We start from the raw sequence: 21,390 nt of genomic DNA, 5'->3' as shown, positions 1-21,390 counted from the left end.
CGCCTCGTTGACATCTCTACTACACACTACTTGGCAAGTTATTTCTTATTTAAAACAAATAAGAGAAGAAAAAAATACAAAAGGGACATAATTTCATTTGTACTATGCAATGATATAGAAAATTTTCAAATTTAAATCTCAATTCATTAAACACTTGTAAATTATTGAAGAGAAATTTATACATTGTATTATGTGTATGTTGTTCGGTATTTTTTATTTATAAAATTAAAAAAAAAAACTTAATAATGTCCTGAAGCATTAGAGAAATCTCATTATTCAAACTACAATTATGATGTATTATACAGTAATAATTTTTATATAAGGAGATAGTACAATGTTTGTCATACAAGATAGTGAGGAAGGCCAATGGTAGTTATAAATGTGAAAAGAAGTTGGTTGGTGTTCAAGTTTTGAGTTGGTATGTCAACATTAAATGCTAAATTCAAAATATAATATAATATAATGATGGTAAAATTTAAGAGGGGGGTGGGGGTGGGGGGTTAATTTTAAATAGGATTATTTTATAGGAGTGATGGAGTGGAGCCACACAGAGAAAAGTTGTGGGGAGGGAGGGATAGTCATTTTCAAGTCACAGTTAGAATGAGATTGTTTTGCACAGCCACTTTACGGGAAAACATAAATTTGGATTCACACATCTCTCTATCAAATCCAAAAAGTAAAAGGATAGGAGTTGCATCACTTTTTTTATTTACATTTTCAGTACTTCCTTTTTTCCCATGCTCTACTGCATTCTGCATATTTGCCTGCCACTATTCCCACTAAATTCAAAATGAATTTCGATTTAATTTTACATTTTTTCTTCTCAGGGTGGTTTGAAAATCAGAGAAAATGACTTCTGAAAAATATTTTTTGAATTTTTAATGTTAGGATATAATAGGAAAATTCAATCAATAAAAAATATTTTTCGTTGACGGGGAAAAAATGAAGACATTTTGGCAGAAAATGACTTCCGTCAAAATTTGACAAAAGTCATTTTTCGCCAACAACCAAAACATGGTTTCCGCCTGAAACTAGAACAGCCGAAAATCAGTGATGTTTTTTTTAAGTTTCCGGCGGAAATCAATGATTTGTTTTTTAATAAATAAAATTATATTTGTTTTTCAAAATAATAATAATAATAATAATAAATTATATTTAGTATTATTATAAATATTTTTATATTCTAAATAAAATAATTAAAATGTTTAATTATACAATTCTACTCATTTTTCAGAAAATGAACCAAACACAACAAAACAATTTTCCAGAACACAACCAAACACTGAAAAAGAAAATATTTTCTGGAAAATCACTCAGTTTTAAAAAATACATTTTTCAGAAGTCATTTTCCAACTTTCTAAACGGACCATAAGAGCATCCCCAATGGTATAGATTTTGAGGAGTTTTTGCAAGTGTGACTAGTACAGAGAAGATGAGAGTGAAGTGAAAAATCAAAAAAACAAGAAAAAAAACAAAAAAAAAACAAACAAACAAAACAAAATCAGAAAAACAAATTTGAAAAAATTAAATAAATTCTTCGCATTAACGTGCACAGCAGCACGCCACGCACCCGACTGGGCGCTCTGGGTCTGCCTCACGCGCACTAGTGATCTTCTTTGTTTTTCTGGTGGGGCCCACTATTCTTGCAAAAATCAAGGATCTTCTGCAAAAATCTTCAGTCGTTATACGGTGGACCATGGTCACAAACGACGCCGTTTCAGTAAGTGGGAGAAACGGCGGTCGTTAGTAGTAACGGAGCTTCGTAACTGATACTACAGTTCATCTCAAATGATACTGCCTCATATTTGTTTTTATATTATCGAATGAAACTGTAGCTATATCGAAAAGGAACTCCAGTTGTGTTGCACTGATACTGCAGTTGTGTTGAACTGATATTGAATAACAATTTCACATTTTTAGGTACTGCAATTTTATCGAAAAGGAACTGCAGTTGTGTTGAGCTAATAGTGCAGTTGTGTTGAACTGATACTGAATAACAATTTCACATTTTTGGGTACTACAGTTATATCGAAAAGAAACTGCAGTTGTGTTGAACTGATACTGAATAACTGTTTCACATTTTTGGGTACTGTAGTTATATCGAAAAGGAACTGCAGTTGTGTTGAAATGAAACTGCAGTTGTGTTCTCTGAATAACAGTTTCACACTTTTTAGTGTATATTGTTCAATGGAACTGTAGTTATATTGAAAAGGGAACTAATATTGCAGTTGTGTTGAACTGATACTATAGTTGTGTTGAACTGATACTGCAGTTGTGTTGAAAGGGAACTGCAGTTGTGTTGAAAGGGAACTGCAGTTGCGCGAAAGGGAGGCCGTTTCAACTGTTTGTTGTCATTAATCAAAACGACGTCGTTTTGATGCGCGGTCCACAATGCACAATAAAATTTGCAAAAAACCTTGAACACTATTTCTCATATTTCTCTTTCCTCCACCTAAGCTTTAAAACCTGCAAAAACCTTCCAGAATCCACTATTGTGGATGTCCTAAATATTTTTTTTTTTTAATACAACTAACCCTATTACATTGTAGTATCTGTGCATACATACTTTCTCAACCTGTTGAAGTACAAAGAGTTAGTATCGCCTCCACTGATACTCAATCTCGTGAATGTCCTAAATATAGAAAGCATATAATAATATTTTTTAAACAGTTAACAAGTATTTAATTTCATCTACTTGTTTTTACTATTAAAAAACACAACCACTTGAGTTATCCAAACTTTCACGTTCTCCTTATTATTTGATGTTAATATTCCTAAATAGATTAATCAATACAAGTACAAGATCTAACAAAGCTCTAAACAACAAATAAAGCACAAGAGATTTGTATTTTTGCTAAAGATGCTATACAGATTGTCTAATTATAATACGATGTCAAGAACCTTGTTTCTAAATACATAACCCTTTAGGTGTGTTTAATTCGCAGAATATGAGATTATCCTAATTAAGTAATAGGATTATGTTGATATTAACGAGAACAATAAACATTAATAATAGCAAAAAATAAATAAGACAAGATTTACGTGGTTCGATAATTATTTACGTCCATGGAAGGAAAGTTATTTTTTAATGAAAAAATAGTCAAATAAGTCTCTAAACATTACTTGAAAAGTTAATTAGGCCCCTAAACATTTAAAAAGTGCAATTAAGCCATTTAACATGTTAAATTTGGACAAAGAAGCCCAAAAACCAGTAAATGACCTACTATTGCAGGTCATTAACTGTTCAGAGGAAATCCTGGCGATTGGCGACGACAAAACCGTCGTTGGTCGCCAAACTTCGGCGGCGAAAGGCGACTAAATGGTTGCCTTCCGCCGAATGGTCGCCGAATTTTCCCTTGGACACAAGTCATTTACCAGTTTTTGGGCTTCTTTCCTCCCATTTAACATGTTAAAGAGTCTAATTGCACTTTTTAAATATTTAAGGGTCTAATTGACTTTATAGGGAATGTTAGGGCTTATTTGACCCGTTTTCCCTTTTTTAATTAATTGTGATGGTGATAATGATATAACATCCACGTGGCGTTTGATTCAAAGAATAAAAATAAAGGAAATAGAATAGCATTCTAACCAAACAATAAATTCAAACAATGTAATTAATATTTCAACTTTTTTTTTAACATGAATGGAATAAGAAAGGAACAAAATATGAATATTATTCTAATGTTTGATTTGCAAGGGGAATAAACATTTGATTATAAGAGAAATCATATTCTTGTGTTTGATTGGATATGATCAAAGAATAGAAAAGAAATAACATTTAAATAACTAAAATATCATTATTCAAAATAAAGCACATACAAATATATAGATACTCACTCATCATAAAATAACAAAATTTAAAACATAATAAAAAATAATATTATTTCAAAATCAATTCTAAATAAAAAGACAATGAAAAAAATACTACTTAAAAAATAAATAATATATTTTACACGAACTAGGTTTCTCTAGTTCGTGTACTACATGCGTGTGTGTCACACATGCATGTATACATACACAAAATTTGGAGAATATATATATATATAGAAAATTAATCAAATGCAGCATGTGCATTACATGCGGTCGTGTGGCCCAAGATATGCCGCTGGATGGCGGTGATTTGACGATGGAGGTTATATATTAGGATTTAGGAAGTTTAATCCGCGTAACTTAAGTGGGGCCTTTATGGTAATTGTAAGTGAGAAGGTAATTTTAGAGTACAGAATGCACCAACAAACGTATTATTAAAACACACCATTCAACATACTAAAATGCACTAGTTCTTAGATTAAAACACACCACTTAACCACCACACACCAAATGCCTTAGATTAAAACACACCACTTAACCACCACACACCAAATGCAACTACTCTAAACACACCACTTAACCACCACACACCAAATGCAACTACTCTCGTAAAACCACTTAACCACCACACACCAAATGCAACTACTCTCGTAAAATTCACCACCATGTGTATTAAAACGCACCATTCTACGTTATAAAATGCACCACTGGACAAATTAAAACACACCATTCCCCACCATACCGAAATACACCACTCAATTCAAATGCACCAACAAAATTAAAACACACCATTATACGTTATAAAATGCACCACTGGACAAATTAAAACACACCATTCCCCACCATACCGAAACACACCATTCCCCACCATACCGAAACACACCACTCAATTCAAATGCACCAACAAAATTAAAATACACCATTCTACGTTATAAAATGCACCACTTGACAAATTAAAACACACCATTCCCCACCATACCGCACCACTTGACAAATTAAAACACACCATTCCCCACCATACCGAAACACTTGACAAATTAAAACACACCATTCCCCACCATACCGAAATACACCACTCAATTCAAATGCACCAACAACACCATACCGAAATACACCACTCAATTCAAATGCACCAACAAAATTAAAACACAATACACCACTCAATTCAAATGCACCAACAAAATTAAAACACACTACACCACTCAATTCAAATGCACCAACAAAATTAAAACACACATTATACGTTATAAAATGCACTAGTTCTCAGATTAAAACACACCACTTAACCACCACACACCAAATACACATACTATTGCGAATTACAGCAATATTATCTCAAATATGAACCAGATTAATGTTGATAATGCACAGAGTATTGCGAATTACTCCATTCTCGTTTCTCTGTTGGAGTCGACCTATGCGTTTTGTTCAGAACGGAGCGCTCGTTGCTGGTGATGGAGTCCTTTCTACGCTCGTCTAGTGTTTGTTGCTCAGTGCTCGTCGACTTCAAGTCTCCGTCGTCGTCTGATCTGATCTGGTTTTGAAATTTTAGTGAATTGTCAACATTATCCTTCCCGTTCGAGTAGCTAAAGATCGGCGCCTGTATTGTTTGGATTAATATGAAGTCTTAGATCATGGGATCTAATGGTGCAAATATGGTCACACAGCCGCACGGGGGAGACTGGCCGCATCTGATGGGGACTCTATATATATATATATATATATATATATATACACACACACACACGAACGTATGGAATTGAAAAAATAGAAAAGAATAAAAATAGAAAGTATATACATACACACATATGAAACTGTAAAAAACAAAAACAAAAACAATAATAATAATAATAAACGAAACAAAAATAGAAACATATTATCATACCTAGTGATGATAGAAAGCTGACAAATTAATCATATGAGCTTGATAAAAGCATGGAAATATATGTATTATATGAAGGGGTTTTGAGGGTACTTTTGAAAAAAAAAATGAAAAGAAAGAAGAAGCTATTTTGAATGATGTTAGGAATAGCTAATACCAAATGGTGTCTTGAGGATGGCTATTCCCATTGAGGGTTTGTTTTGGGGAACGGGGGCGGGGATGGGGGAATTTCACACTGATTAAAATTAAAACCCAGGGTATAGTATATATATAACATTGTCTTCAATATAATTCTTCATGCATATATATATATATATATATATATATATATATATATATCTTATATATTTATTATTTCTTATAAAATTATGCAGAATTTTCAAGGAATTTTCTTATTTAGAAATAAGGTGCAAATTGGCCACTGACGCTTGACGCACGCACAGTGCACGCATGACGCACGCACAACGCATGCATGATGCAGGCACGCAAAACAAAGACACTATCAAATTTATTGTATTAAGACACTATCAAAAAAATGTTCATAATGCAAAGAAAACATATCATAAACCCAAAATAGCAAGGAATTTTGCTTTGGATATTAAAAAGTGATTGCATGTGAAGTTTTATCAACCAAAGAAAGGAGACATGGAGGACCAATACCTTTCTTTTCTTATTATTTTTTTTTGTTTTTTTTTCAAGGAAAACAAAAATCAATCTGAATACAAGATTTATTATATGGTTATATACTTTGATTTTCTCTCATGAAAACCTCCCATCCATAAATAACATTCATTCTGTAACTAGTTTTTTTGCTTTTTGATTTTGCTTTATGCTGCCACTCATTTAATTTTGGAAAATGGTGTATATTAAATGATTTTGTTTAATAAATTTCCCCTTTTTTGACCGATTAATTGAGGAGAGTATATTTAGCAGGGGTATTTTGGAGATCTGCGAAGTTAATGCACGCCTTATTTTAAGGGTTTTTTACGTTTTGATTTTATTATTCCATGGGTTTTGTTGCACACTTTTGGTTTGCACGCTTTATCTTGTATCGACAGTCTGTGTACGCCGTAGCCCGTAGCCAGTCCTCGACGTCGCCTTTCGCCTTTCGCCTTTCGCTTATCATCCTCTGCCATCAAAGACAGTCGTACTATCCTCCACCCTCGCCGTCTGCCCAAGCCTCGTTCGCATGTCGTTGTCCGACCTAGCATGCTTCGCCGTCGTCGTTTGCCCTACGCACACTAGCAACTTTTGCGGTCGCATCTTCTCCGGTTGTCCTCGCTGTTGCAATGTCGGACTGTCATTCGATCTAGACACGATGCCGGAATGCTCAAGGGGCTGGCGTGGTTCGAGGTAATTGTTGTTGTTGTTGTTTTTTTTTTTTTTTTGTTTTGTTTTACAAGATTGGTTTCAGTTTCTATTTTCGATCAAAAATTAAGTTTTTTGAACTGGGTTTTTCTTTGTTTAGTAGGGTAAAATAGGGCAAGGATTTTAGTTGTGAATGGTAATTTAGCATTGTCAAAGCTGTGAAAATCGGGGATGGGTGCAAAGAGCTTGATACCATCTAGTAAATGTTAGAGCCCGCTGCTAAATCTTTCTCTTGAATTTTCTATTTTGCTTGAACTTTGTGCTTTGACCAATTTCTTGAGAATAATTATAGTTGGTGCTGCTTATATCTATTCATTTATGTGTATATGTGCTAATCAGGTATAAATGTGTTCTATTCTATTTTGTTTCATTAATTAATGTTCTATTAATAGTCTGTGCAGACACAAATATATACAAGGCTGCACAAATGGGTGTTGCACAAGCGATTGGGTTGGAGGGGGGCATCGTGATATAGTAGTAATTTGACTTGTGTGTGCACAGAATAAAGTGTTGCACAACTTATTTGTAGTGGGTGCACAGAATGTCCCACTAGATAGTGCATAGGTGATTAATCCATAATGTTATAAGATTACTAAATGTTTTTGGGGTATTTTAGTACATTAGTAAACATACATATACGCATAGATAATATTGCGTTGTTGCATAGACAATATTCCGCGAAGACAGTACTGCGTTGTTGCATAGTCGGATTGTTTAATAACCATGATACAAAAATTGTTGCACAAATGAAAACAAAAACAACATGTTAGTTGCACAATACAACTCGTGAACATGCACAACTCATGAAGTTGCACAGTAACACACAAAGGGGGGTGCACAAATCAACCCCCAGCCAGCCATAAATGCATAGCTGCACAATACCAAACCTGGAACACATCTATGTAGTTGCACACAAATTTGCAGAAAAAAAAAACCTACATAATTGGCATCTAGCATGGAGTTGCACACATAAAACTCCACGGTGCATAGTTATTTGTAGCGAGTGCACAGAACGTCCCACTGGATAGTGCATAGGTTATTAATCCATAATGTTAATTATAAGATTAATACTCTATCTGTCTCATTTTACCTGTCATATTTACTATTCATTGGTCAAACCAACTCTTTCTTCATTGCTTATTTTCTTTAATAATTTTTAATTATTTTTAAATTTGATTTTTTGTGTTTAATAGTGCATTTAATGTAGTTTCTAAATATATAAATTTTATATACTAATACTAAACTTAATAGTATGAAAAATTGGATTAAAAATAACTTTAGTCAAGCCTCGTTAACCGAATCAGACAAACAAAATGGGACGGAGGTAGTAAATGTTTTTGGGGTATTTTAGTGCATTAGTAAACATACATATACGCACATACAATATTGCGTTATTGCACAGACAATATTTCGCAAACACATTACTAACGTTGTTGCACAGTCGGGTTGTTTAATAACCATGATACAAAATTTGTTGCACAGATAAAAAAAAACAGCACTGTTAGTCGCACAATACAACTCGTGAACATGCACAATTCATGAAGTTGCACAGTAGCTGACAAAGGGGTGCACAAATCAACTCCCAGCTAGCCATACACGCATAGTTGCACAATACCAACCTGGAACACATCTATGTAGTTGCACACAAATTTGTAGAAAAAAAAACCTACATAATTGACATTTACTATGGAGTTGCACATATTAAAACCTCACGGTGCACAGTTCAGAATCCCGCGCGATAAAATTTTTGAAATTCGATTTCCACGGTTAACGAATGATATGTTCCTAAAAACATGCAAATCAAGTATAATTAAATTTAATCCAAATAACTAACCATTCAAAAATTACAAATTAACCCTCAGAATTACAGCAGTAAAAAAAGTTTTTAAAATAATACCATTAAATCTTAGCAATAAGTAATTCCAAGATCAATGGATCAAGATTGTCCACACGAACTAATGAGGGAAGGTGAACTCACGGGAGTAGTGGACAAGCGAACTGGTGCAGTGGACTCAGAATTAGAATTCGGCGCTGATTGGGAGAAAAAATGGTGCAAACTGGACAATATTACCCCTCTTAAATTAATACACTATCTGTCATCCCAATATCTCATTGTCATCTCCATCGCTATTTTTCTCTCGCCTCTGCTTGTATTTGGCGCAGAAGAGAAGCAGAGCAAAGGACGACCAGCAATCTTCAGGGAGAAGGTGAAGCTTTTCTCTAGTTTTCCAGGTAAAATACTCTCTCCCTTCTAAATATCTTGTTTAACTTCATTATTTGGAATGTTTTTTATTTCAATTTGGACCTAGGGTTTTGCAAATTCTGAATTTTTCATTCAATTTTTTAGCTTGAGAATGAGATCTACTTGTTTTTTTTTTTGATCTGTTCTTCAATTTTTTAGCTTGAGAATGGAATTTACTTGTATTTTTTTAATTTTTTATTCATCAATTTTTCGGCTCTGGTTCTTGTTTTTTTTTTTGTGCAGTAGGCTATATGTGGATACTGTGTATATATGTATTATGGATTCTGTGTATTATGTATTCTATGTATTATATATTCTGTGTATATATGTATTATGTATTTTGTGAGAAATCATGTATAAAGAATTAGCAAGAAGAATAAAAACAAAAAAGAAAGATGCAGTAATATATGTTTATATATGTGTGGATTGAGTATATGTTTATAGAAGGCAATTAAGAATTATGCATATATAGCATGTGTGGATGGAGATGCAGTTTATATATGTGTGGATGGAGTATATGTTTATAGAAGGCAGTTAAGAATTATGCATATATAGCATGTGTGGATGGAGATGCAGTAATATGTTTATATGTGTGGATGGAGTATATGTTTATAGAGGCAATTTGAATTGAATAGTTTATTAAACTTGTTATATGGTAAAATTAGAATGTGAATAGGTTGTGTATTTTATGAAATATTCATATGGTAAATTATTATTATTATTATTATTATTATTATTATTATTATTATTTCTACTATACAAGGGCATTTTAGTCATTCTATCACTTATTACAATTCAATTCCCTGTACTTCTATTCCTGCATACCAAACATTGTAATTCCAATTCCTACGTTATTCATTGAATTGCAATTCCCACCGAATTACAATTCTTTTCCCCCCTAATTCCATACTCCCAACTAAACGGGCTGTTAAGGTTTGAGTAATATTGTAAAATATGGTAATACAATTCATATTCGTACTACAATTGTCTCCATTAAAATATGGTAATATAATTCCTAATAAAATATATTTTTCTTTACATTCCTATTCGTAATACAATTGTAGATTAAAATTACTAATCCTAATAATACAGTACATATATTTCCTTGCAACGCAATTTATCTATACTATTAATAAACACAAAATCCATACAATTTCTATTCGTACTACAATTGTATATTAAAAGAGAATTAAGAATTAAGAATACTTAGAAAAATTCAAACCAAAAGTAGTATTTATTTAGACTATCATTTTTAGACCAAGTATTTAGACTATCGATTTTACAAAGTTGTAAACATTTATTTTAGTGACAATTATAATGAATTTCATATATTATATTAGATTCATATACTTTGAGTTACATATTTAAATAAATAAATTCGATATTCAATTACCTATGTATAAACTTCTCCTATATAATTTTGCATTAATATACTTTCAAATATTTATTAAACTTTGCGTAATATTGTAAAATATGGTAATACAATTCCTATTCGTAATACAATTGTACATTAAAATATGGTAATAAAGTTCTATCCTAATAAAATATATATTCTTGCATAAGTTCCTATTCGTAACACAATTCTAGATTAAAATTACTAATCGTAATCATACAGTACATATATTTCCCTACAATGCAATCTATACTATTAATAAAAACAATATCCTCAACTTTAACTTCACGACCAAAACACTCATATTCTATTAAGGTTTGCGTAATATTGTAAAATATGGTAATACGACTCCTATTCGTAATACAATTGTACATTAAAATATGATAATACAATTTCTAATGAAATATATATACTTCCATACGTTCCTATTCGTAATACAATTCTAGATTAAAATTACTTATTGTAATAATATAGTACATATATTTCACTGCAATGCAATCTATACTTCTATACTATTAATAAAAACAATATCCTCAACTTTAACTGCCCGCCCAAAACACTCTTATACTATTCTATACTATTAATAAAAACAATATCCTCAACTTTAACTACCCGCCCAAAACACTTCTATACTATTATGGTTTGCGTAATATTGTAAAATATTGTAATACAATTCCTATTCGTAATACAATTGTACATTAAAATATGGTAATACAATTTTTAATAAAATATATTATTCCATACATTCCTATTCGTAATACAATTCTAGATTAAAATTACTTATCGTAATAATACAGTACATATATTTCTCTGCAATGCAATTTATACTATTAATAAAAACAATATGCTCAACTTTAACTACCCGCCCAAAACACTCATATACTATTATGGTTTGCATAATATTGTAAAATATGGTAATACAATTCCTATTCGTAATACAATTGTACATTAAAATATGGTAATACAATTCCTAATAAAATATATTATTCCATAAGTTCCTATTAGTAATATAATTTTAGATTAAAATTACTAATCGTAATAATACAGTACATATATTTCTCTGCAATGCAATCTATACTATCTATACTATTAATAAAAACAATATCCTCAACTTTACCTTCCCGTATAAAACACTCCTATACTATTAAGGTTTGCGTAATATTGTAAAATATGGTTATACAATTCCTCATGCCCAAAACACTCATATACTATTAAGGTTTGGATAAAAAAAAAAAAAAAGCCCTATGGTTGATGTTACGAAAATTTGGCATAATTTAACCCGCAAAGCCAACCAATTTTTTGAACGACATTCGTGTCAGCACACACGAGTCAAGCCTTTTGAAGTTCATTTTGGGATATATGATTTGCACCCCTTTCCCCCTGCGCGCGAGAGAGAGCCTCTATGCTATACAATTCAATATGCCTTAAAAAGACTCTTGTATAAGTAGTTGTGCAAACCCACTTCTCAAACCAATGTGGGACAAAAGCTACTTGAAAGCTTTTTCTCTCCATTTTTATAACTCAAATGGGTCAACTTTGAGGACCAATTTCTCATTCACCCATTATCCGTTTTGAGCGTACAGTATATCAATCTTTTCATCTAGCTATGAATAACCCGAATATACTTTGACCCGACCCAAATCAAAAGTGTACCCCACATATATTTGTACCACAATATAGCCACTAAAATGTCATTTTATGCTATTTTTTCAACAGTTATTTGTCTAGAGAATATCAACGCTCTACGGTCAACTAACAATCACTCAACTGATTATCCTATTACTCCTAGATGAATTTTTCTCTAATATAGTTATACTTACTGAATATCAAAATATAAGTGTACCTCAAGATCTTGCAATAATTAACCAACAAGTAATTATTTTAATAATATATAATGCAATGCAAATTATCTACATATTGCATTTATACACTTTTTTTTTTGCGAATATTTATACACTTATTTTAGAACATTGAATTTTGTGATATTTGGTGCATGCACGGAAGACTCATACTATAGTTTATTTTTCGATTCTTATATGTTATAAATCATAATATCATAAGAAACGGATATTTTGATGAAATATGAAGCATGAGTAGTTCCCCAATCAACGGTTATGGACATCGCATTTCAATAGTTTGGATGGACACATTCCAAAAAGCCATACACTCCATTTGGTAATCTAGAGTGAAGTTTGGATTAACAGTTTAATTAGATATATGATTCATACATTCTGATATATTTTTGTTTATTGCCTGATGCCAGTATGATGATTTGAATTTTAAGAGCATAGAAACAAGCTTGAAACATGCTTATATGCTTGAATGATCTTACCTCAAAGTTACTACCCGCTATCACACAATGCTTTATGTTGTATGTTATACTCAAGGTTACTAACTTCTCACAATAGTCAGAGACTTGCTTTATATGTATGAAATATTGACAAAAAAAAATTGGGCTTTAGATGTGAGTTTTACTTATATATACTTGGGAATCTAAAACATTTTGAAATTTAGTAATTGGTAAAATTAATGTGTTTTACAATTTGACTATCAAAACTAATTTTATGGAAAAAATCACAGAATATTACATGTAGATTATAAAATTAAAATTTCAGTGTCAATATTGTTATGACTTAATGCTTTGATTACATTAAAAGTGATTTTTTAAAATTTCAAGCTCAAGATATGGCACGCTTGACGAGTTGTAGCTGGAAGGTCAGTGATTCGCTCGCCGACTTTAGATGTCGTTGATCAAATTAATCAGTACATGTGCGACATGAATATTGCAAAATGAAGAACATATTTAAGTAGTAACTCTTTGTGTAAGGCAGAACCAGACGGTGAAAGTCTATTAGAAGTACACACTCCTAAATTCTTAAAAAATAGTTTGAGATTGTATGGTTTTCTTAATCATTCATTGACATTAATTAAATGCCGGTGCACCTGTTATGTTATTGCGGAAGATACCATCCTCTTAGTCTTTATAACGGTACGCGACTCATCATCACAAGATTGACAGATCACATTGTTGAAGCAAGAATAGTTAATGGGACACATGAAGGAACCAAAGTTCTTATCCCTCGAATGTCTCTCACTCTTTCTGATACGAGATTGCCCTTCAAGTTCCAATATAAATAATTCTCATTGATGCTTGCATATGCCATGACTATCAACAAAAGCCAGGGCCGAACACTAACTCACGTTGGGTTATTGCTGAAAAAATCAATTTTTAATCACGGTCAATTATACATGGCTTTGTCCCGGGTCACCCATCCTGATAGCCTGAAAGTGTTAATTAGTTCTAGACGAGGATGGACAAGATTGTGTTGCTACTACCGATGTTGTCTACAAAGAGGTTTTCAATAATGTGTAAATACAACAGGTGATATTATGTCTTTTTTTTCAAGATGGAAAAATTGCTATATATCTACACAAAAATATATCTTCCATACATATGAGTTACAATAGCAATTGATTCTCAAAATTGAGTTACTAGAGAACGAGCATATTTGCCTAATTTATAAAAATCCTAAACAATGATATATAAAATCTCTAAAATTTCAGCACCGCATGCGTACATCTACACATTAGCTATTAATTAAGCAATTATTTGCTGGAATTCAAACAATGATAATATCAAAAAACATAATCGATCCAAAACATATCTTCAATTGTACTATATAATATTTGATGTTATAATTTATATAATTATATATCGATCCAAATATTATTAATATATTATAACAAAACCATTTCGTGCATCGCACGGGTGAAAATACTAGTATATATAATGTCTATAAATTATTACCGTTGAAGAATATAAGAAAATATATGGTAGATATGATGCATGTTCATGGCAACAATAGTTGAAAAAGATAATGAAAATTATAATGGTAGGGGTACTTTTTACCAAAACATTGTATATTACAACTCTTATACTATAATGTATAAAAAAATGTAATGAAAAAATAAACAAAAATAAAAAATATAACTTCCATTCACACTTATTAGTTTTTAGATTAGATAAAACCGCACTAAATTAAAGTTGTACTTTTCTAATTGTGAATCTTGATCCAAAATGACATTTAGATTATGTACTTGCAGAGTTGCAGTAAATAACATATTTATAACTACACGATTGAATTTCAAAAAAAGAGGACTCCCTGACATGCACATCTGGCTATTTGCCAAAAGAATGAATATGGCAAATTCTGCTAACGAAATTGACGCCCTGATCTTAGATGAAATACCATACCCATATGTTGATGCCGAATACTATAACATTAAAGGTTAGTGCACATGTTATGTTATTGTGAAACATAGACCACTCTCTTGGTCTTTGCAACGGTACCGTCTCATCGTCACAAGATTGGTAGATCACATTGTCGAAGCAAGAATAGTTAATGGGACATATGAAAGAACCAAAAATTTTATCTACTGAATGTCTCTCACTCCTTCTGATACGAGATTTCCCTTCAAGTTCCAGCGTAAACAATTCTCATTGATGCTCGCATATGCCATGACTATTAATAAAGGCCAAGGCCAAACACTAACTCATGTTGGGTTATTGTTGAAAAAACCAATGTTTAATCACTGTCAATTGTACATAGCTTTTTCCCGAGTCACCCATTTTGATGGCCTAAAGGTGTTAGCTCTAGATGGGGATGGACAAGATTCTGTTACTATTACCAATGTCCTCTACAAAGAGGTTTTCAATAATCTGTAATTCGAACCATTGATATTATGTTTTTTTTTCAAAGAACATATTTGCCCAAGTTATACAAATCCTAAACACTGATATATAAAATCTCCACAATTTCAGCATTGGATGCTTACATCTACACATTAGCTATTAATTCAACATTTATTTGGTCGAATTCAAGCAAGGATAGCATCACAAAACATAATCGATCCAAACCATCTTTTCAATCGCACTATATAATATTTGATGTTATAATTTATATAATTATATATCGATCCAAATATTCTTAAAGGGAAAATTGTAAAAAATGCCCCTCTATAATATGCCACTTATCAATGTGGCTCCTGAATTATTAGGAGTGTAAATGTTGCCCCTCAATTATCATAACGTTACACATACTGCCCCTCCCGTAACGGATCCGTTAGTGTGTTCCGTTATGTGAGGATAAAAAAGTAATTTCATTATTTATTATTATTTTTTTCTTTTTTTCCCTTTGTTTTCTAGATTGCCATTCCCTTTAGATTACGTATAATCCCTTTCTTTTTATTTCCTTTTTATTCTGCTATTGAAAACAGAGGGAAACGACATTGGCATAGATTGTTCGAAGACTTCAACGGACTCCTGCGACGGCAACGACAGAGAGCTACTGTCTGAAGATGATAGATTCCTCTCCTACTGAAGACGATCAATGACATATTGGAACCGTTCGACATTCAATTCTCCCTGTTCAAAACCCTAACCCTACTCGAAAAAGACAGTTAATACAGAGCAAATTGGAACAAATTCGAAGCTTGGAGTATACAATAATGACTAGTCGAAGGCTATCTGGACTAACTGCTACACCCAAATGTAAGTACTAAATTGAATTGGTTTGTTGTTGTCTGACTTGTCATAAATGGTAGTAGTTTAATAGTTGAGCCTCTTAATAGTGTGTTGTTGTTTGAATTCTCCACATGTGTGTAGGTCCCAACATTGTGTGAAGTATGCTTTTCTTTTTCTACCCAGATTAGTACAATAGTTTTTTTTTTGTTTTTGTTTTTTACATAGATTAAAGCTACATGTGGTCCCCAATACTGTGTGTTGTCAAAAACATATCGGTTTAGTAAAATTGAGCTTTGTTGTTGTGGTCCCAAGTAGTTTGACTTGAAATTAATGTAGTTATTCTTCCATTTATTTACTGCCAGATGATGAGCCAGATATGTACACTCTGAAACTGTATTATGGTGGTGAATTAGTGCTAAAACCTAGAGTTCAATATAAGAATGGTAGAATTGAGTATTTTGACAACTTCTCTGCTGAAGAAGGTAGCATTTTAGAGCTAAGAAAAATGGTGAAAAGCTTAAAGTTCAGTGATAAGAAGATTCATTTTTGGTTTAAATTTGGTTCTAAGAGTTATCCAAAAGTTAGACAGATTAAAACAGATGCTGAATTGTTGAGTATCATGTATGAAATTCCCAAAAATAAAGAGGTTGAAATGTTAGTAGAACATGTAATAGAGGATCAGTGGGACTATGAAGTAGAGGTTGAGGGATATATTTCTGATAAGTTGTGGGTGGAATCTGAAACTAATTCTCCTTTAGAAGATTGGGAATTTGAAGTTGGTGACAATGTGAATGTGAATGCTTTTGTTGATGCTACTGTGAACGCTTCTGTTGATGCTACTGTGGATGCTAATGTCAATGCTACTGGAGTTGGGGTGTCTAAAATCAGGAAAAACAAAGAAAATGTGATAGATTATGATAAAGAAAAAGATTTTGTCCATTCTGAAGATGAGTTGAGGAGTTTGTGTTCATTTGACTCAGACTTAGACCTATCAAAACCATCAAATGTTTTTCATGAAAAGGATCTTGAAAAAGAAGGATTCCAGTTTGTTGTTGGAATGATATTTAATAGTAATGATGAGTTTAAATCGGCGGTAAAATGTAACCAAGCACTTAGGAAAAGAGAGATCAAATTTACTAAGATTGAACCTGCTAGAATTACTGTTGTATGTAAAGATGTGAACTGTAAATGGAAGATGTATGCTTCAAAGAGTAATTCTAACAGCCTACTGAGCATTAAAAGTTATAACCCAGACCATACATGTGCTGTTCAAAATGATATTAAGAATGTGAATGCTGGATTTCTTGCTAAGTACTATCAAGATGAGTTCAAAAGTGCTGATGATTCATGGAATAGAATTCAGTTTCAACAACAAGTGAAGAAGAAATTTAATTCTGTAATAAGTAAACACCAATCATGGAGGGCAAAGAGATTGGCACACAAGGAAAATAATGGGGATGATCACAAACAATTTGAACTGCTTTGGGACTACTGTGAAGAGTTGACGAAAAGCAACCCAGGAACCACTGCAAAAATGAAGGCTGATGGGGATTTCACAATCAGTGAAGGTCAAGGTTTATGAGGTTATATATTTGTTATGCAGCATGTAAAGAGGGATTTCTAGCAGGTTGTAGGCCTTTCATTGGGTTGGATGGGTGCCATTTAAAGGGATGTCAAAAGGGAGGCCAATTACTAACTACAGTTGGTGTTGATGCCAATAATGCAATGTTTCCAATTGCATTTGCCATTGTGGAAGGGGAACTTAAAGAGACATGGGCATGGTTTTTGGAGTTGTTAGACCAAGATTTGAACATTTCAGAAAATCCAAATGCTTGGACCATCATCTCAGACAAGCAAAAAAGGGTTGTTGCCTGCTGTGGAGGAACAACTATCAGGGGTAGAACATAGGTTTTGTGTGAGACATATGCATGCTAATTTTGTTAAAGATGGATTCCCTGGGCAGTTATTAAAGCATAAATTGTGGGCAATTTATAGAGCCACTACAGTACCTGAATACTTGACTAAAATGGAAGAGTTGAGGAAGCTCAATCCCAAAGCAGCTGATTGGGTTTCTGCCAGCGAATCGCACCATTGCTGCAGGGCTTTCTTTAGCTCTTTTCCCAACTGTGATATTCTTTTAAACAACCTGTGTGAATCATGGAATAGCTCAATCTTACAGTTTAGGGAGAATGGAATTATGACAATGTGTGAAAACATAAGGGTTTACCTAATGGTGAGGATGCAACAAAACAGAGACAACATGAAGAAACACCCTTTGAAGATCTGTCCCAAGATTATGAAGTTGGTAGAAGAGGCCAAAGACAAGTCCAATGACTGCACTGCATATAGGTCAAAGGATGATGTTTATGAAGTAGAGGATTGCTATGGAAGGAAATATAAAGTAGATTTAAGCCAATATCATTGCTCCTGTAGAAGATGGGATCTCACAGGTATGCCATTACTTAGTTTTCTACTTTTATTAACACATTATGATTATAAAGTACAACATTGTAGCCATTATATTTACACATAATGAATATACTTTCTACAGGTATCCCTTGCAGCCACAACATTGCAGCTATTAGGAGGAAATGTTGCATTCCTGAAGAATATGTTAACAACTGTTACACTGTGGAGTCTTACCTGAGATCTTATGAACCCGCTATTTTACCGGTTACTTCTTCAGAGTTATGGCACAAGACAGGTTTCCCACCCCCACTGCCACCAAAATATAAAGCACAACCAGGAAGGCCAAAAAGAAAAAGAAGAATGGGACTGACAGAATCAGCTACAGATCAAGCTGGAAACAAGGGAAAAGTTGGTGAATCAAAACGGTGTACTGTGTGTGGAATGAAAGGGCATAACAAAAGAAGGTGTAAGGCAAAAGACAAGCAGGTTAGATGCACATAAAACTGTTTAAAAAGTATGTTACTTAAACCAAATTACAAACATGTTTAATCTGATATTTTTTTTTGCAAATAAAACTGTGCAGGCAATTGAGGAAGAGGCAGATGTAGCAGAAGGAATAGAAGAGGAAGCAGAACTAACCATGGGAGTAGAAGAAGCAGAGCCAGAAGTAGAACTACAAGATGTTATTGTTGAAACTCAAGTGGCACCATCTGTATTACATGAAATGGTAAGATGAAATAGAGGATGTTATTACTGAAACTCCCTTGAATGCAAACATTTTTTGCTAAATGCCTACAAAATGTGCAGGACATGATGAATTCTCAACCCAGTCAGAATGTTGGAAATTAGGTGCCTCAAGTGTCATCTTTCATTTCATCACTCATGGAACAACTTCCAGCACCAGACAATGTCATTAGGAAGGGGGGAAAAGAATTTGTGACTTTATCAACTCTACAGAAGAAGAAGATGAAGGTGTCCAAGCATAACAAAAAAAAAAAAGCAGTCTTAAATTAGATGACTTTGCTAGTACTTTTGTATTTTGTGCTTAAATTAGATGAATGCACATCTTTTGATGAATTATGTCAAACTTTAGCAGTGTTTTGTGATTAGTTTAGATGAATGCACTGCTTTTGATGAATTATGCCAAATTGTGGTAGTTTTTTGTGATTAAAATAGATGAATTATGCCAAATTGTAGCAGGTTGTGCTTTTAATGAATTATGCCAAACTTTGACAGGATTATGTACTTTTGTATTTGGCAGTATCAACTCAACTTATGTATTTTCTGATTTTAATGAATTATGGCAGTACCCTTTGTGGCTTTTTGCTTTTGTACTTTGACTTTTTGCTTTTGCACTCTTGTCCCTTATGTGCATATGGACAACACATTATGCTTTATAACAAGAATTTTTTAAACAAGATTATTAGACAACATGAACAAGAAATAATAATATGCAAATCACCATAAACAACTTCAGTTTTTTCATTCAAATACAAAATAACTTACACCATCATCACCTACTACACTTTGATTTTGATCTAGTCTATATTTTGTAGCAAACAACCTCTAAGTTGATACAAAATACAAATACCACTTCATTTCAACTGTAAAACACCATCATGTGCAAAAAAAGATTCCCATATCCCTTTCCAAATTAAGGGAAGTATTAATCCTACACTTAATCCCCCCCAAAAAAGCATACTTCTCCCTCTTTGGTTATTCAAAGCAAATTCCAACCTACTAATCTTTACAGTCAGATGCTGCACCTCAACCTCTTTCTTTTCCATCTCAAGTTTCTGGATTTCATTTGATGCTTATCCAATCGTTTAAGTAGTCCCCTGATCAAATGTGATACTCGTTCAGTCACATCGAAATCTAGCCACTGAAAAAAATGACAACTGCCATGCCCCTGCAATTATCCCAACACACTTTATTTAGGGTTTATTCATAATTATTTAAAAATGAACATTTGCAATCAGAATTACTTACACCATATCTTTGACATGCTAGATATCTCTTTCCTGGATTCGCATAGCTCCAAGACATTTTGACGGGTGCCGGAAGACCACAATGACAACGTATCTCCTCCATTGGTGAACATGAAAAGCTTTGGCTTCCCCCAGACATATCTTTAGGATTTCATTAATTAGGGTTGTTTAAGGAGAAGAGAAGAAGAAAATAGGAAGAAGGGCAAACCTAGTTGACGATGGCCAGAGAACAGGAACGGAGAATAGAGGCTCCGGTCTTCAATCGTATTCTGTCGTAGCAGGAGCTAGGGTGTTCAATCAGAAAACTCAAATGAGGAGGGGAAAGGGAAAATATAAAAAGAAAAAGGAAAAACAAGTGAATTACATATTTACCCCAACATAACGGTGTACACTAATAGGGAATCACAGGTCCGTTACGGGGAGGGGCAGTATGTGTAACGTTATGATAATTGAGGGGCAACATTTACACTCCTAATAATTCAGGAGCCACATTGATAAGTGGCATATTATAGAGGGGCATTTTTTACAATTTTCCCTATTCTTAAATTATTATAGCAAATCAATTCCGTGCATCGAATGGATGAAAATACTAGGTTTTGTTAAAAGTGAAAATATTGTAATAAGCTTACTAATGTTGTGAAATACTCTACTTGTCCCTAATTCCTTATAACATTTGTTTTTTGCACGATTTTTAATGCACCAAAACAAATGTTTCTATTTTTTTTTTAAATTTTACCGTCAAAAGTATGTGTCAGTTGTATAATTGTCGTTGTG

The sequence above is a fragment of the Ipomoea triloba genome, chromosome 9, assembly GCF_003576645.1.
Source record: "Ipomoea triloba cultivar NCNSP0323 chromosome 9, ASM357664v1".
Taxonomy (NCBI): domain Eukaryota; kingdom Viridiplantae; phylum Streptophyta; class Magnoliopsida; order Solanales; family Convolvulaceae; genus Ipomoea; species Ipomoea triloba.
Note: the sequence above shows the minus strand (reverse complement) of the source record.